The sequence below is a fragment of the Oryzias latipes genome, chromosome 2, assembly GCF_053564925.1.
Source record: "Oryzias latipes strain Hd-rR chromosome 2, Olatipes_Hd-rR_3.1".
In the NCBI taxonomy this organism is placed as follows: Eukaryota; Metazoa; Chordata; class Actinopteri; order Beloniformes; family Adrianichthyidae; genus Oryzias; species Oryzias latipes.
Window position 1 is genome coordinate 26,126,823 of NC_136238.1, and position 14,273 is coordinate 26,141,095.

The 14,273-nt window shown below is 41.9% G+C and overlaps 1 long non-coding RNA gene and 1 other non-coding gene across 2 annotated transcripts; both read left to right on the top strand.

Moving 5' to 3' along the window:
- The first annotated feature begins 1,993 nt into the window (after positions 1–1,993).
- LOC144988555 (uncharacterized) lies at positions 1,994–11,655 on the top strand. Its single transcript, XR_013652487.1, has 2 exons — positions 1,994–2,414; positions 8,699–11,655. It is a non-coding gene; the product is annotated as an uncharacterized LOC144988555 (long non-coding RNA).
- A 1,192-nt stretch (positions 11,656–12,847) lies between these two features.
- Positions 12,848–12,920, top strand: trnar-ccg (transfer RNA arginine (anticodon CCG)). The gene has a single exon. It is a non-coding gene; the product is annotated as a tRNA-Arg (tRNA).
- Positions 12,921–14,273: the final 1,353 nt, after the last annotated feature.

Below are 14,273 nucleotides of genomic sequence, written 5' to 3' on the forward strand. Positions count from 1 at the left end.
CTGAAGATTAATAACCCCTATTGTTAAAGTAAAATATGTCCAACACAAGAGGCCCTCAGTTCTCATCTGTCTGCCCAGCTGTTGGACAGGACAAGTTAAAAAAAAAAAAAAGGATCACATACCACATGACCAAGGGAACACCACATGTGTGTGCTGAACAGGTGGAAAAAATAGGAGAAGATCAGGTCTGAGTTGCAGTCCACAGGGAGCAAGGAGTTGCAGACAGATGGTTGTTGTTTCAGGCATGACAAGGATGCATTGAGATCAGCATATGCAGTAGTGGAAGATCAGAATGGTCAGCATGTGGTCAGAAAGGCAGAAAGACTAACAGGTCCCCAATCAGCTCAGAGCAGAAGTTGTTGAGCAGGATTAGCTGAAGCAGAAGGAGAAGAGCTGTTCAGAAACAGAGTGGGAGTCAGAGCCATGCTTCAAAGAGGGGGTAAGATTACAAAGGGGGGGGGGGGGGGATTACCAGAAAAAAACAAGAAGGTTTCCAGTGGAACCAGCGACAGGGTGAGAGATCATAATTGATTTACAGACATGGTGACCTCCATCAGAGGTTAAAGGTTACAGTGTTGGTGTGCTTGGATGCATTTACTGGGTGGTCAGAGGCGTGGCCCACCAAGAAGGGAGACAGCAAATCAGTAATAAAATGTCTATTAATCATTATGTTCAACGCCATGATTTTCCCATAAAAGTCAGGTCTGATAATAGAATCCATTTCAGGAACCAGGACCTGCAGAAGGTTGGAGCCCTGTTAGGCCTGAAACATTCACTTGAAACGGTAAAACACCCAAAGTCACAAGGAAAGCTGGTGAGAATAAATGGAACATTCAGACAAAATTGAGCAAGATCTGTGCACAGACCAAATGAAATGGGGTTGGCGCTCTAACATGTGCTCTGATGTCAATCAGATGCTCAGTTATTCAGAGAGTGAGTTTGACCCACATGAGTAGCAGACAGAACTTTTTACAGGGCCACAGTCACAGTTTCCATGCTCAGGGAACCTCAAATAACACAATGTCTCACCCTGTTAATTAAAATGCTCTCCATAGTTTTGTATCAGTTTTCTCCAAACAGGCTGGTACACCAAAGACTGGCACATCTTCACAATAAGTCTGGCCCGTCAGAGACGTCAGCAGCTTTTCAGCTTCCTCTACCTCCAGGTTTTCCTGATATTCATCATCCTCTTAGTCCTCTTGATCTGCAGCAGCTCCATCCTCTCTAGGAGGCTTTTCCAACTCCTCAACACTTCCTGTCTGTTCTGGTTTCTCTTCCTTTTTGTTGCAGATTCTGGGGCACCAGTTTCCTAGAAGGGTCTTCTTTCCCCTTCCCCTTCTTTGCTTTCTTTTCCTTCTTCTTCTCATCTCTGATGGAACCAGCTGACCCAAGCAGCTGCATCGTCAGTTCTCCATCGTCTTCATCATGATCTGGTTTGATTTCTGCATTTGTGGGGTCATACATGTAGTGGTGTTTTGTGAAATGCCTTTTCAGGCTTGTGGTGATTTGGGCCAGCAGTGATTATGGCTGTTGTGATTTGTTGTTGTTTTGTTGGTTCACTCGTTGTCAGCCTCCTTTCCTCCCCCATTGACAACCGGGTCCTAAAGGGGATGATGTCCTTGTTGGCAGCAGGGGGGTCCAGGGTTTGATGGTGGTGTGTGTGTGTGTGGGGGGGGGGTGTTTGCGGTGGCACTGTGTTTGTGATGTTTTGTCCTTCTGTTATAATTTATTACAGAAATCTGCTTGATTCCTGCCTTCAGTAACAGATAATAGGTACCAAGGTCACCAGTAGGCCTGTTTTTGACTTTAGTCTCTGTTTTCTTTCTGTACTGGAGTGTTTATGGAGCCACAACACCTGCAATGCAGACTAGACAAAAACACACCATTCTAATGACGTATCTAGTATGTTTACATCTTCTATTACTGGATAATAAAAAATCCTTTTAGCCTTGAGGACAGAGAGAGGACAGCCACAGAGCTTAACAGGTCGTGTTTCTCCACCTCTCCCCTTTTGGAAAAGGTTTGAAAATTCATGCAGACTCTAGAGTGTCTTTTCATTTCTGCACATTTCATTTTTGGACGTCCTGAACCATCTGAATCTACGAAGGCCGGATCAGACGGCAACAAAAGACAACGTGGATTGCTGTGTGTGATTGTGAGACTAGCAGATGATCGATCGGAGCTGCAGTGAAGAGGACGGCGGTGTTTGTGGGAGTTGGAGCTGAAGATCGGAGCAGGAACCATGTCTTCCCTTCAGTCTCTGAGAGAGTTGATCAGCGAGCGACTAGCTGCTGCTGCTGAAGAAATCTGCAGACTCTGTGAAGGAACCATCGTCCAGTACGAGCAGGAGCTCTGTTGTCAGCGCAGACTGCTGGATGTCATCTGGAAACCACAGCTGCAGCTACACCACATAGGTATGTGACCTTCATCAGAGAAACAGAGAAGCCCTTTGAGCTTCATGCTTTTATTTTTGGGGACCAGTCTGTCACTCAGTGGCGGTTCTACACTAACTTACTGTCCTGGGGGGGGTATGAGCTCCTGTGGGGTGATTTCAGTACACCCTAGACTAGTGGTCGCCAACCAGCGTGCGACGCATGCGGCTCTCTCATCCTTGTGCCGCTGTTGTCAGTGTTTCAAAAAAAAAATAAAACTATTATATGTTGTAAGATTTCCACAAAAGCGGATGTAACTGTGACCATAAATGAACAATCATGTCTTTTGACTGCTGGAGTGGTAGAGAACCTGCCTTGATGATTTGATTTTGGGGTGTGATTTACTTATGTTGATGGACTTATTAAATGAGGCTACTGAAACAGCTAAAGCTAAGCTGAGCTAGCTGTTAGTGTGTCAGCACCCGTGCTTACTAGAGCTCAAGCTAAAGCTGGGAAGCAAAGTCTTCCACACATGAATCACAGTTTCTTTGATGGGAGCAAAGAAATGCAAAAAAAGTCCAGAGACGGTTTGAAAAAAAAAATTAAGTGTCCGGATCCTGAGATCCCAACCGCAGCAGAAACATTTGAAATACCAGCTGACATTTTAGCTTTACAAAATGAAGACCAAACTTTAAAACCTTTGTTGGCCAAAGTGACGACGGGAAGTGACAAATGTTTGGGAAATGTGCCGTTTATTGTTGTTGATGATGTTCTGTGTGCAGGTGAAGGTGAACATCTATGGTTAGTTATTCTAACCACCTCAGGCATCATGCTCTTAGCACACACACTGCCATGAGCGGGTCACCTGGGTCGTTGCAAAACATATCGTGTTAGTTCATGTTTTTTCTGGCCATCTATGTACACTGATATTCAGACGTACTGTGCAACATGTCCTACCTACCAGAAAACTGTCATTATACATAAGTCAAACAGAGCATTACTGCACCCACTTCCTATCATTTCCACACCATTCAGGAGAATAGCCATGGACATTGTTGGACCTTTACCTAAGAGCAGCAGTGGTCACGAGTAGGGATGGGTACTGTGCCCTGCCCCAGTATTGAACGAGCCCCGGGGCAACATTCTTCAAGACCGCAGCAGGGGTTGACATAGCCCAGAAATTTGCACTGGTCTTTCCTGAAAGTTACTGGCCCGACGCCGCGCACAGCGCAAAACGCCACCGCCAAGCGATGGACGCCGCCGGTCGGACTAAACTTTAAACTAAAATTTTAATATGGTGCAATTTGGTGCATTCTGGTGACATCTAGCACTTATTTCTACACTTTTCAATGACTGAAAATAGACCATATCAAACTTAAATCTGCTCTAGTCTGTTTCAGATGTTTTGAAGAGAGCACTACAGTGTAGTAGTAACACTAGTTAAGAAGTTTTCATGCTGCTTCTAATCACTGCTATTTCACATTTGTTCCTAATCAATAGTTAAGAAGTTTCATTTACTTTTCTGCTCTGACTGCCTTGAGGTTCTGCTTTTTGTTACTGTTGCAAAGTTACATTTACTTTTTAGTCACTTTAGTTACTTAATTAAATTAAATAATTGAAAAATTAAATAAAATTAAATTACTGAGATCATTCAGCTAACTAGAAATACTTACTGCTTACAGTGTTGTAAAGAAAAACAAAATTAATTACTTTGACCTTATACTCCATTTGAGTCTGAGATTCAGGTATTTTGAGTTGCCTTTGATTCTTTGACATTCATCTTAAAGCTTAGTGCATACAGTTTCATCTTCAATGCATTCATTAAATATCTTGCTGTCCATAGCACTAATTCCACCCACTACTCCATCCAACACATTCCTATCTATTCCTGCCATGTCTTCCACATCTCTGACATGCTTCAGTCTCTGAACATTAGCCGCGTTTACATGGGCAAAAGTAATCGGAATGAACGCCTGATCGGAAAGAAAATGCGTCATGTAAACACACCGTACAGAATACTCCCCCCCGATCAGACTCGTTCAGATCTAAAATTCTTTCCGATGGAGATAGGTGGGTTATACCGATCGTTTATCCGATCATTGTTCATGTAAACGGTTCATTCCAACCGTGTGTCACTACTGCTCTGGTTTACGTCATGCATAGACGGTGTTTCGCTGAGAGAAAGCTTTGGAGCGCATACGGGACCGACCAGCTGCGTGAAAAGTGAAAAGCGCCGCTCCGCTCTCGCCCCTCTGGCGAGGGAGATGCGAGGGAGGAGCTCTTCGTGCCCCGTGACCCAGCACCCGAGCTCTGCGTCCCGGTTCGGGTGCCGGTGGACCGAGTGAACCATGTCTCAGAGTCTGAGCAGAGCAGCCGGACTTATTAATATGTGTTTGAGGGGAGGGTGCTTTCTTACGTGTGCGTTTTGTTGTATGTAATATGTGGGAGACATGGATCCGTCCCTCCGCTCTGGGTTAGCGGCTGCCGGCTTTAGGAGAACCGCGTCTGAGAAGAGCATGGACCGCCAGCACACACATTGGCTTTGGGGCGGTGTGTGCTCAGAGTAGAAATGCCTCTTGGTGCTAAGAAACCGTTGAAACAAACACGAGGATTTGTGTTTCCAGTTGTGTCCCGACAAAATAAACACTGATGTTATTCCCAGACATTTACGTGCAGCCAAGATGCAGATTACAGCTTTTCCCGCATGGTCCTGGATTTTGTGTCAATCAAAAGGCTAATGTTGTTAGCGCGTGTTAGCCTTCTCCTAACCCTTCTTCCAGCTCCGTTCTTCCCCCAAAAAGCACTGACCACACGGATTAAAAATAAAACGATGAGCAAACAGGCGCTTCATAATATTCATTGCAGTAATAAAAGCACGTTTGGAAGATAGTCTCGTATATTACAGAGCTGCTGCATGTATGTAGCAGCTGTTTGTTTACAACGGGACCCATTTCCTCTTCCGGGATTTTTTAACACTACTGTGCATGCCCTAATGATTCATTCCAACCAAAAGTGTGGCCCAGGTAACCCCGGCTACTGTTCGCTGTTGCGGCGCGGCACGTGACCAAAACAATCACGGCGGACGTCAAACTTTCAAAGCGATGAAGACGAGGTATATCGACATGTTTTCGCAAAATATACTTTATTGAAAAAGGTGAAAAATATATATTAACTGTTAGATATTTTAGTGGCCCGAGCGGACAAGTGAAAAATAAAGTCTTGTGGTCCGTACTGCTCGAGCGAGCTGGACCGGGCCAGCGGACAAATGGCTATATCGAGCCCTGGCCTCCCCCAGCCATGCACTGCGTCCGCTAGAATTAATCATTGGGGAGGCTTGGTCAGCCAAGTACAAAAACAAAAACCTGAAGGATCACAAGGAATCAGGCTGCTGATGCCCAAAATGAATGAACAGCGAGGCGCCAACAGTTCTCACATACAGTCACCTTGATGGCAGTGATGCCAAGCTGCTCTTGGAAAAGTTTCATGAACCGGGAGGTGAAGTTAGTTCGCTGGTCTGTCAGAATTTCATCAGGTATTCCTACCCTGGAGAAAAACTGAATTAACGCTCTCATGACTGCAGGAGCTGTAATGGTGTGAAGGGGAAAAGCTTCTAGGAACCGTGTAGCATAATCAGAGACCACCAAGATTTACTCGTGACTAGGGATGGGTATTGTCAAGGTTACTACTACTCTTATTGATACTGCTTATCGATACGGCATTTTAACGGTAGTCTTATTGATACTTTTTGAGGACGAAAAATAAACAAACAAATAACAAATTAAGAACACAAAGTGTTTTATTTCATCATTATGTAACAGCATTGTTTTTTAACAAAACATTTGACTTAATACATGAGAATGTTCCAATAAAAACATGGAATGCACATGGATGTGCTAGACCAGGATCGGCAACCTGAACCTCTCTAAGAGCCATTTGGATCAGTTTCCCACTGAGATGACATAACAGGGAGCCACAACAGTAGATGTGTTGGAAAAAAGGTTTTTGCCGATAAATAATGATAGTTCATTTGACAATACTTGTATTGATTCAAAATGCTGTCAGGATATTTATTTTATTATTTGTATTCTTTATGAGTGTGATGTTTCCTTTGATCTTTTGTCCATTTTTCACAACCTTCAATAAACTTTCTGTCTGTCAAGCACCAGAGCAAAGATGAGTGGGATGATGGAAACAAATTCACTTTGATGTAGACTCCTATTTATTTTCTTTAAATCCATTTAACCCGAATCATTATATTAATTTTATGAATGACAACTATGTTTTAATAGGAAGCAGCTGTTAGTTTGTTGGTTGTGGTCTGTAATCATAAGCGGTGAGTCTAAGCCCCGCCCCCGCCTCTCTCCCGCATCATACGGTCATCGTAGCAGCAAGGTGACAGTGGGGGCGCCTTGACGCAAATTCATTTCGTTTTAAGCGGAAATGGGTGTTCTTAGTCTAAGGGGATGAAAAGTACTACCTGACGGTGTTAAAGGCACCACGACACTCTGAGAACATGAGAGAGCCGCAGCATTTTGGACCGTTTAGCTCTTTCCGCCATCTTATAACTTTGGTAGCGTTCCTGTGCGCACGCCCTGCATACTGTCTAAACAACAGCCCCGCCCCCCGTGCACACAAATAGTCAGACAGACCTCTCCTCTTCAGAGAGAACAGCGAAACTAATATAATCATTAATTAAAGGAAAATTGACTGACTTGTAGAGTTAATTATGGCAGATAACGTTTATATCTTGTGGGACCCAAAAAAAGCGACTTCTCCAGTACCGATAGCAGAACCGTTGAGGTCAGATCTTAACGATACTCCTGATATTGCTGATGTTCTCACTGTTTGGCCTCACCATCCCTCCCAGTGGTTTTTTTTTGGCTTTAGGTGGCACTCAAAGTGTTATGTATCAGTTTAGCGTTCGGCTATCGTATCAGTCATGTTTTCCTATGGGCTCTCCTTTGTTTTGCATCTTCTTGGTGTTTTCTCAGTGTTCTATTTTCTTCCATCATCACCGGTCTTTTGCATTTCTCTGGTCGCGACTCGTTTTTGAATCTAGAATTCCGCTTTGTTTAAGTAAGACATATGGTCCTATGACCATCTAGTATTATTCCTGCCATGGATCTCTGGTTTATTGATGCATGCCACTATGTCATCCCTTGTGTTTGTGCAGCACATCCTTAATTCAATCTTTGGTTTTATAATTAAGAATTTGTCTCTGTTGGGCCACCTGAATTTTGCTATGTGCATTTTTCCCCATGGCCATCTTGTTTTCTTGTTCTGGGTAGCTCAGTCCTGGACCTCCGTGTTCCTGTTGTTCTGGATGTTTGTCTTTTTTTTGGTCTCTAATTCTCAATGCTATGAGTGGTTTTGTTATGACGATGACTGTTTGGATCTTTGGTCTCCCTCCACTTGTTTTCTGATGGTCAATCCTCTACCGTCATAATTCTGCTGAGACTTTGAGGGCTGCGTCACTTCTCACGATTTGCGCAGCTGCACTGTGTCCTGTGCGTCTTTTCCTCTTCGAGTAATTATGAAAAAGAAAATTGCTACATGTTCTGCTGCAGCTAATCATATATCTGCGTTACCTTTTCACCAGTACAGAGTTCCTCGTTTTATTGCAAGAGTTTCGTTGTAAACATAACCGTGATCGCTGAAATCCAAGGAGTCTGATTACAGAAGTTTATGGCAGTAAAACTCCTCACTGATTAAATACACTTTTCTCAGACAGACATGAACATTTTCATCCTTGTCTCTTGTCTCAAACTTTCATGGAAATTAAGTCCAGGATCTTAGAATAAAAACTAAAGATCTGATGGATCAAAGATTTCTGTATATCTGAAGAGCTCCGCGTTTCTGTACAGGAGACACGGCACGGACTGACGAGATTGATTGACAGGGTCTCCAGCCAATCAGGACACAGAACAGGGTGCTGTTTAAAAAACGCAGCATAATCGCTCTAAAAAAATGAACTAAACCGGTAAAGATGAACTGCGACGTAGAAAGAGAAGACTGTCTTCTGTTCTGTTTGACAGGAATTTTAGAGGGTTTCAGGTTGGAGCACAGACTGCATAAGGGGGAAATAAAATGTCACTTCTTGATCATGTGGGCAGATAAAAAAAAAAACACGGGCCTCTGATATTGTTCAGTGGGCCTGACCAATCATGGGGGCAAGCCGGATTAAGACCGCGGGCTGTATTTTGCCCACCCCTGAACTAGTGTGAAATATATGACTGAGCAGTTTTTGACTTTTATTGGTGTTTGCCAATACACAAATTCATTTAAAAGTATAAAAAGGGCTTTTTCTTGTGTTTGTATCCCTGCAGAACTCCCCCAGCATTGGATGACTGAAGAGGAAGATCAATGCAACCAGCAGAGAAACTTTAAAGTGGAACAGGAAGAACCGGAACATCCACAGACTAAAGAGGAACCAGGGGAAGTCTTCATCAGTCAGGATGAAGATCAGATTGATCTGAAGCAGGAGACTGATACCTTGATGGAGATCCCTACTTATGAGGAAGATGAGAACAGTGAAGCAGATCTAAACAATCAGCAGAGGAACTTCAAAGTGGAACATGAGGAACCAGAACCTTCACAAACTGAAGAGGAACAAGGGGAGCAACAATTTCAACAGATTAAAGAGGAACCAGAACCACCACAGATTAAAGAGGAACCAAGGGAACTCTGCATCAGTCAGGATGAAGATCAGATTGATCTGAAGCAGGAGACTGATACCTTGATGGAGATTCCTACTTATGAGGAAGATGAGAACAGTGAAGCAGATCTAAACAATCAGCAGAGCTTTAATGTAACTGATAGTCAGGATGAAGAAGGAAACCAACATGAAGAATCAACATCAACTACAGATGCAGAGACAGACCCACAGAACAGAGATCAGAGGAAGAGGAGGGACAGAAGACATGTCCAAACTGGGTCTGATGAAAGATATTGTGCATCTAAAAAATGTGGTAAAAAGTTTAGTGGGCGGCCTCAGTTGAAATTTCACATGAGAACTCAAACAGAAAGGAAGACATTTTCTTGTAAAAACTGTGAAAAAAGTTTTAGTTATAAATCTAATCTCAAAAGACACAGGACAATTCACACAGGCGAGAAGCCTTTTTCTTGTAAAGAATGTAAAAAAAGTTTTAATCAATTATCTAATCTCAAATCACACATGAGAACTCACACAGGAGAAAAGCCTTTTTCTTGTAAAGAATGTGATGCCAGTTTTAGTCGAATATCTATTCTAAAAACACACATGAAAAATCATACAGGTGAGAGATAGTTTTTATGGCTGATAAATGGCTCAGTCATAAATGTAATTTAGTAAAATACATTAGAACACACACAGGTGAGAAGCTTTTCTTTATAACGAAAACATTTTTTTATAAAGGATTTACAGAAAAATCTCTACTTCGAAAACAGAAAAACATAGAGCAGAAAACTTGTCCAGTATATGGGAAAATATGGTGAAAATGCAATTTGGTCGTGTTTTTTTTTTGTTTGTTTTTAAAAGAAAGAACTTGTTTTGTTTATATACAAAAAAGGAAAATGTTGGAATATTTCAAGCCTTAGTTTAATTTAGTGAATTTATTGTATAGGTTTAAATAAAACGATGTTCTTTGTCCAGGAAAAAAAAGAACATTCTAACAAATGTTTATATTAAAAACATTAGTGATCATGTTTAACCCTTGTGCTATCTTAGGCATTTTACCATTGGGAGTTGGGTCATCTAGACCCACTAGACAGTGCTCTGAACCTTTTATCTTCAATGATTTGTGATCTTCACTGGTGTCCATGGATTACATGAAATCTTTCCACCTTTATCCACCTTTGTCATGGTAGGGAGAACACGTCAATGTAAGGGTGGGGTCACAAGATAGCACAAGGGTTACAAAGTGTGTTGTGTCCTTCCTGCCAGCGACTGCTTTGGTATTGGAGGTGTAAATTATCTCAGTCAGACTGGTGGACTGATTGTATTTTGCACCATCCCATATTGCCAAAATTGCCTAAATCTTTTTCAGTGACTACCCCCAATCTGGTGGCCTCAATGACACAGAGCATTGATGTAGTAATTCAGTTCAAAGGAGGCATTAACTACATTTTGTCCTGCCATTGTTTTTTATTATTTTAGACAAAACTTATTTAGTTGACCATTGTTGTATTTTCTGATAATGTTGACAATGTTTATGTTGTCAAAGTGTGTACATTATTATGAGAAATGTTTTGTAAACATCTTTGATTTTTTTTGTCATATTTTCATTGTTGTTTTAGGCTAAAAGAAGGGACTTCAGTTTTTAATTTGTCAAGGCATGTGAGCTAGTAACCATTGAGTGAAAACAGATTTTCTTTTAAATCCACTAACTAATGGAATCACCATGAATCGGCAAATTCTGCAGCTCAGAAAAGCGGCTTCAATATGCAATGTTTTAAAACATAAAGTGTTGCAGAACTTTTAGGCTGGAAAAACTGTGGAGAACATTTTCATGTGAATCATCTTCTAAGCTGTTTGTTCCCTTTTGGGGTCACTAAGGCAGGGGACATCCTGCATCCAGTCTGTCACAGGGCCCATGCACTCTCACATTCACATCTAGGGACAATTTAGACCAACCAATCGATCTATGAAGCATTTTTGGGATGGAAGCTGGAGTCCCCAGAGGAAACTCACACATGCACAGGGGCAAACATGCAAACTCTACTGTTTTCAGATCCTCCAACCAGGACTTGAACCGAGGGACTTCTTGCTTTGAGGCAAGAGCGCTAACCACTGCACCACCGTGCAACCCGATAACAAATATGTATATGTTTTTGTTGTTTATGTTACTGCTGAATGTAACCAGAATGTTGATGGAAACTTGTTTGAAGTTACAAACCCCATTTCTTTCTTTCTATATAAATCTTTGTGTTTGTATCACTTTTGTTGATTTTGATCTTTGGTTCTAAATGATGCTGATTTAATACATATAATTTAAACTTTTTTATACATCCTTTAAAATTACATACCTATAGTAACTGTGCAAACATATTCTATTAAAAAGCAAGAATCGTGGTTCGATCTGTGAGCCGTTGAGCTTGATTCATGAATTGAATCGGATCGCCACCTAAGGAACGATCCACAGTCTTTGTAGAACCGCATCTCTACCACTTAGTGAGGAAAAGATTTTCCTAAAAATGTATGAAGGAAGATATAAAGTACTGCATTCACTGTGAAACATGTATTTATTCAAAGACGTAAGCATAAAATGACTTTTAAGGAGAATAAATGTTTAAACTTGTAGACGAAGCAGACGACTTGAAGCATTTTTCTTTTTTAAAATCTGTAAAAAATATTACATTTATCTAAAAATCAGAATCACACTCCAGAACAACTGTTTTTCCTGTTTTCTATCTGACTAATGTTCACCATCTGCTGAGCAGAAATATCTAATGTTGAGCTGAACTGTTTACTTTTTTTCACGAGTTTGTTCACAAAACACAATTTGTGTGCAGTAAAGACAGCCGTTATAAATGTTATAAAATGTCTCTGAAGCTTGTGTCTTCATGTCTTCACCTCAGAGTTTCTTCTGGATTCCATGTGGATCAATAATATTGATCATGTTCTGTTGTCATTTTCCATCAGAACTTCAGGCTTTTCTCTGCTGATGATCTCTGAGCTGAACTTCTTGGAGGAATTCCTGAATCTGGGATTTGGAGCAAACAGTCAGAACAAAGGAGGTTTCCATTTCTTCTAAGCTCTGCCAGAAGAAAAGAGCTGAAGCTTGAAGCTGAAGCAGCATTTGCTCAGAGAATCTGTCCTCCAGACCAACAAGTCCCACCACAGCCTTGAAGACGTTTCCAGAAGCAGCAGCAGACTGTGTTCCCATGACGATGCTGAAGTCAGCTGCTGCTCTGCAGGAGAAAGTCTGCAGCTCCTCAGTCAGGAAGCTCTTTCAAGCTCCTGCACATCTGTCAGTGCAGCAGCAGAAAGCCTGTTTCCCTGCAGGAAGTCTGAGGCTTTTCAAAGTAAGAGCCTCATGTTGGCAGAGATGGGTTGGATTCTTTGATGCTCCAGTGTCTTTTGGATTCAGGATGAGTTCATGCAGATCTAGAAATCCCACCATGATGATCATCCTTGAGGAATTTCAAAATAAAAGACTTACAAACACCACAATCACTGCTGGATGATAAATACATTTACTCTTTATTTTCTGTCAATAAATCATATTTATCAATAAATCCTTGATTGTAAATGATGGATCTAAAGTTGAAAAGAAGTCAAAGTGCTGACTCAGCACAGATCAAAGGAGACACAGATGATTTCCTGGAATGAAGAAACCATCAAACATCATGATGTGATCTGGAACTGAGCTGTTCTTCAGAAGATCCTCCCAAACATGGAAACTGTTGCTGCAACACGTGAAGGTTTGCTTCTGTTGCTAGTGAGATCTGATGGATCAGAACCAGACTTCTGTCAGCTGGAACTGGGGCTTCTTCCAGACCATGTGGCCTAATGGACAAGGCGTCTGAGTCCGGATCAGAAGATTGAGGGTTCAAGTCCCTTCATGGTTGGATTTAGATAATGTTCTTTACCAGAGAACTTGGCATTTAGCAGTCAGGGGAGAGAGGAACTTCCTGACAGGAAACATAGTCAATTATCTGACATCCAGGATTCATTTCTTTCTTTGTTGTCCTTTCAGACTCACTGGAATCCAGCTGCTATGGTAGAGTGTCCTTGTTGAAGCTTCATGTCTTGTTTGTCTCTTTCATGTTGGTTGATCTCTATGGTTTTCTCTGTGTGGTCAGAAGGTGACGATAAAGGAAACATCCAGTTTCTGCACACGTTACTTTTAGGCTAATGCTAAGTAAACAGAGAAAACATCTCTGATCTGATTGGACCAAAGCATGTTAGTGAAGTCCACAGTGGTTCCTGCTGTGAAGATCTGTTCTTCTGTTTGTGGATGAAGAGAACAAACGTAGCAGTTCTGCTGTTCCTGAAGTTCCACCATCAGGTTCATAGAGACCAGCATAGACCAGATCTGTGTTCCTCCAGGTTCAGGGCTGTGGTCGTATAGAGGTCAGTACTCTGCGTTGAGGCCGCAGGAACCCCGGTTCAAATCCGGGTCACAGCAATATGTTCAGACCAGGAGTCTCACTGATGCAGACTGATTGATAGAATGACTCATGAGGTCATTTGTGTTCATCTGCTGCTGATAACCTGGACCAGGTGTGTTTACCCAATAAGGAGCTTTAATGGTAGGTTAGATCAGGGGGGGGGCAATTATTTTAACTAGGGGGGGCACATTGGGGTCTAAAATTTAATAGAAGGGCCGGACTAGAAGCAGATGCGTGGAGTGAAAATGATATAACATGGAATGTAGATAAAAACTTTTGGATTGAAAATTATGTATTTTAAAACAGAATATTCTAGATGTTTTAGTTTTCAAAATAACACAATGACTTTCAAAGACAAAAATCCAGGAAAAACATACATAAAAAAAATACATTAAATAAATAAATAAATCATCGGACTTGAACCCTCAACCTTCTGATCCATGAGGCCACATGGTCTGAGAGAACATCCAGGTCCAGCTGCAGGTGGAGGACAGCATCATCCAGCCGTCACAGACTGGGGGCGGAGCCTGGAGATGACTGCTGAAGGTCAGAGGGCGGAGCTTCATCAGGATGAAGGTGCTGCTTGGATTCTGCTTTGATGTCCGTCTGTTCTCAGTCCCTTCATGGCTGCTGCTCAGAGCTGTTTCTGGATGTTTCTGGAGAATTCATGTCTTTACTGATCCAAATGTGGGATTTCTGTTTTTCTTTGGACTTTTGAAAGACTTTTAGCTGCAGTTTCATCCTTTGAAGCAGATGGATCTGAATCTAGAGTCAAAGATTCTAAGGAAATCCTGGATTCACAGACATTTG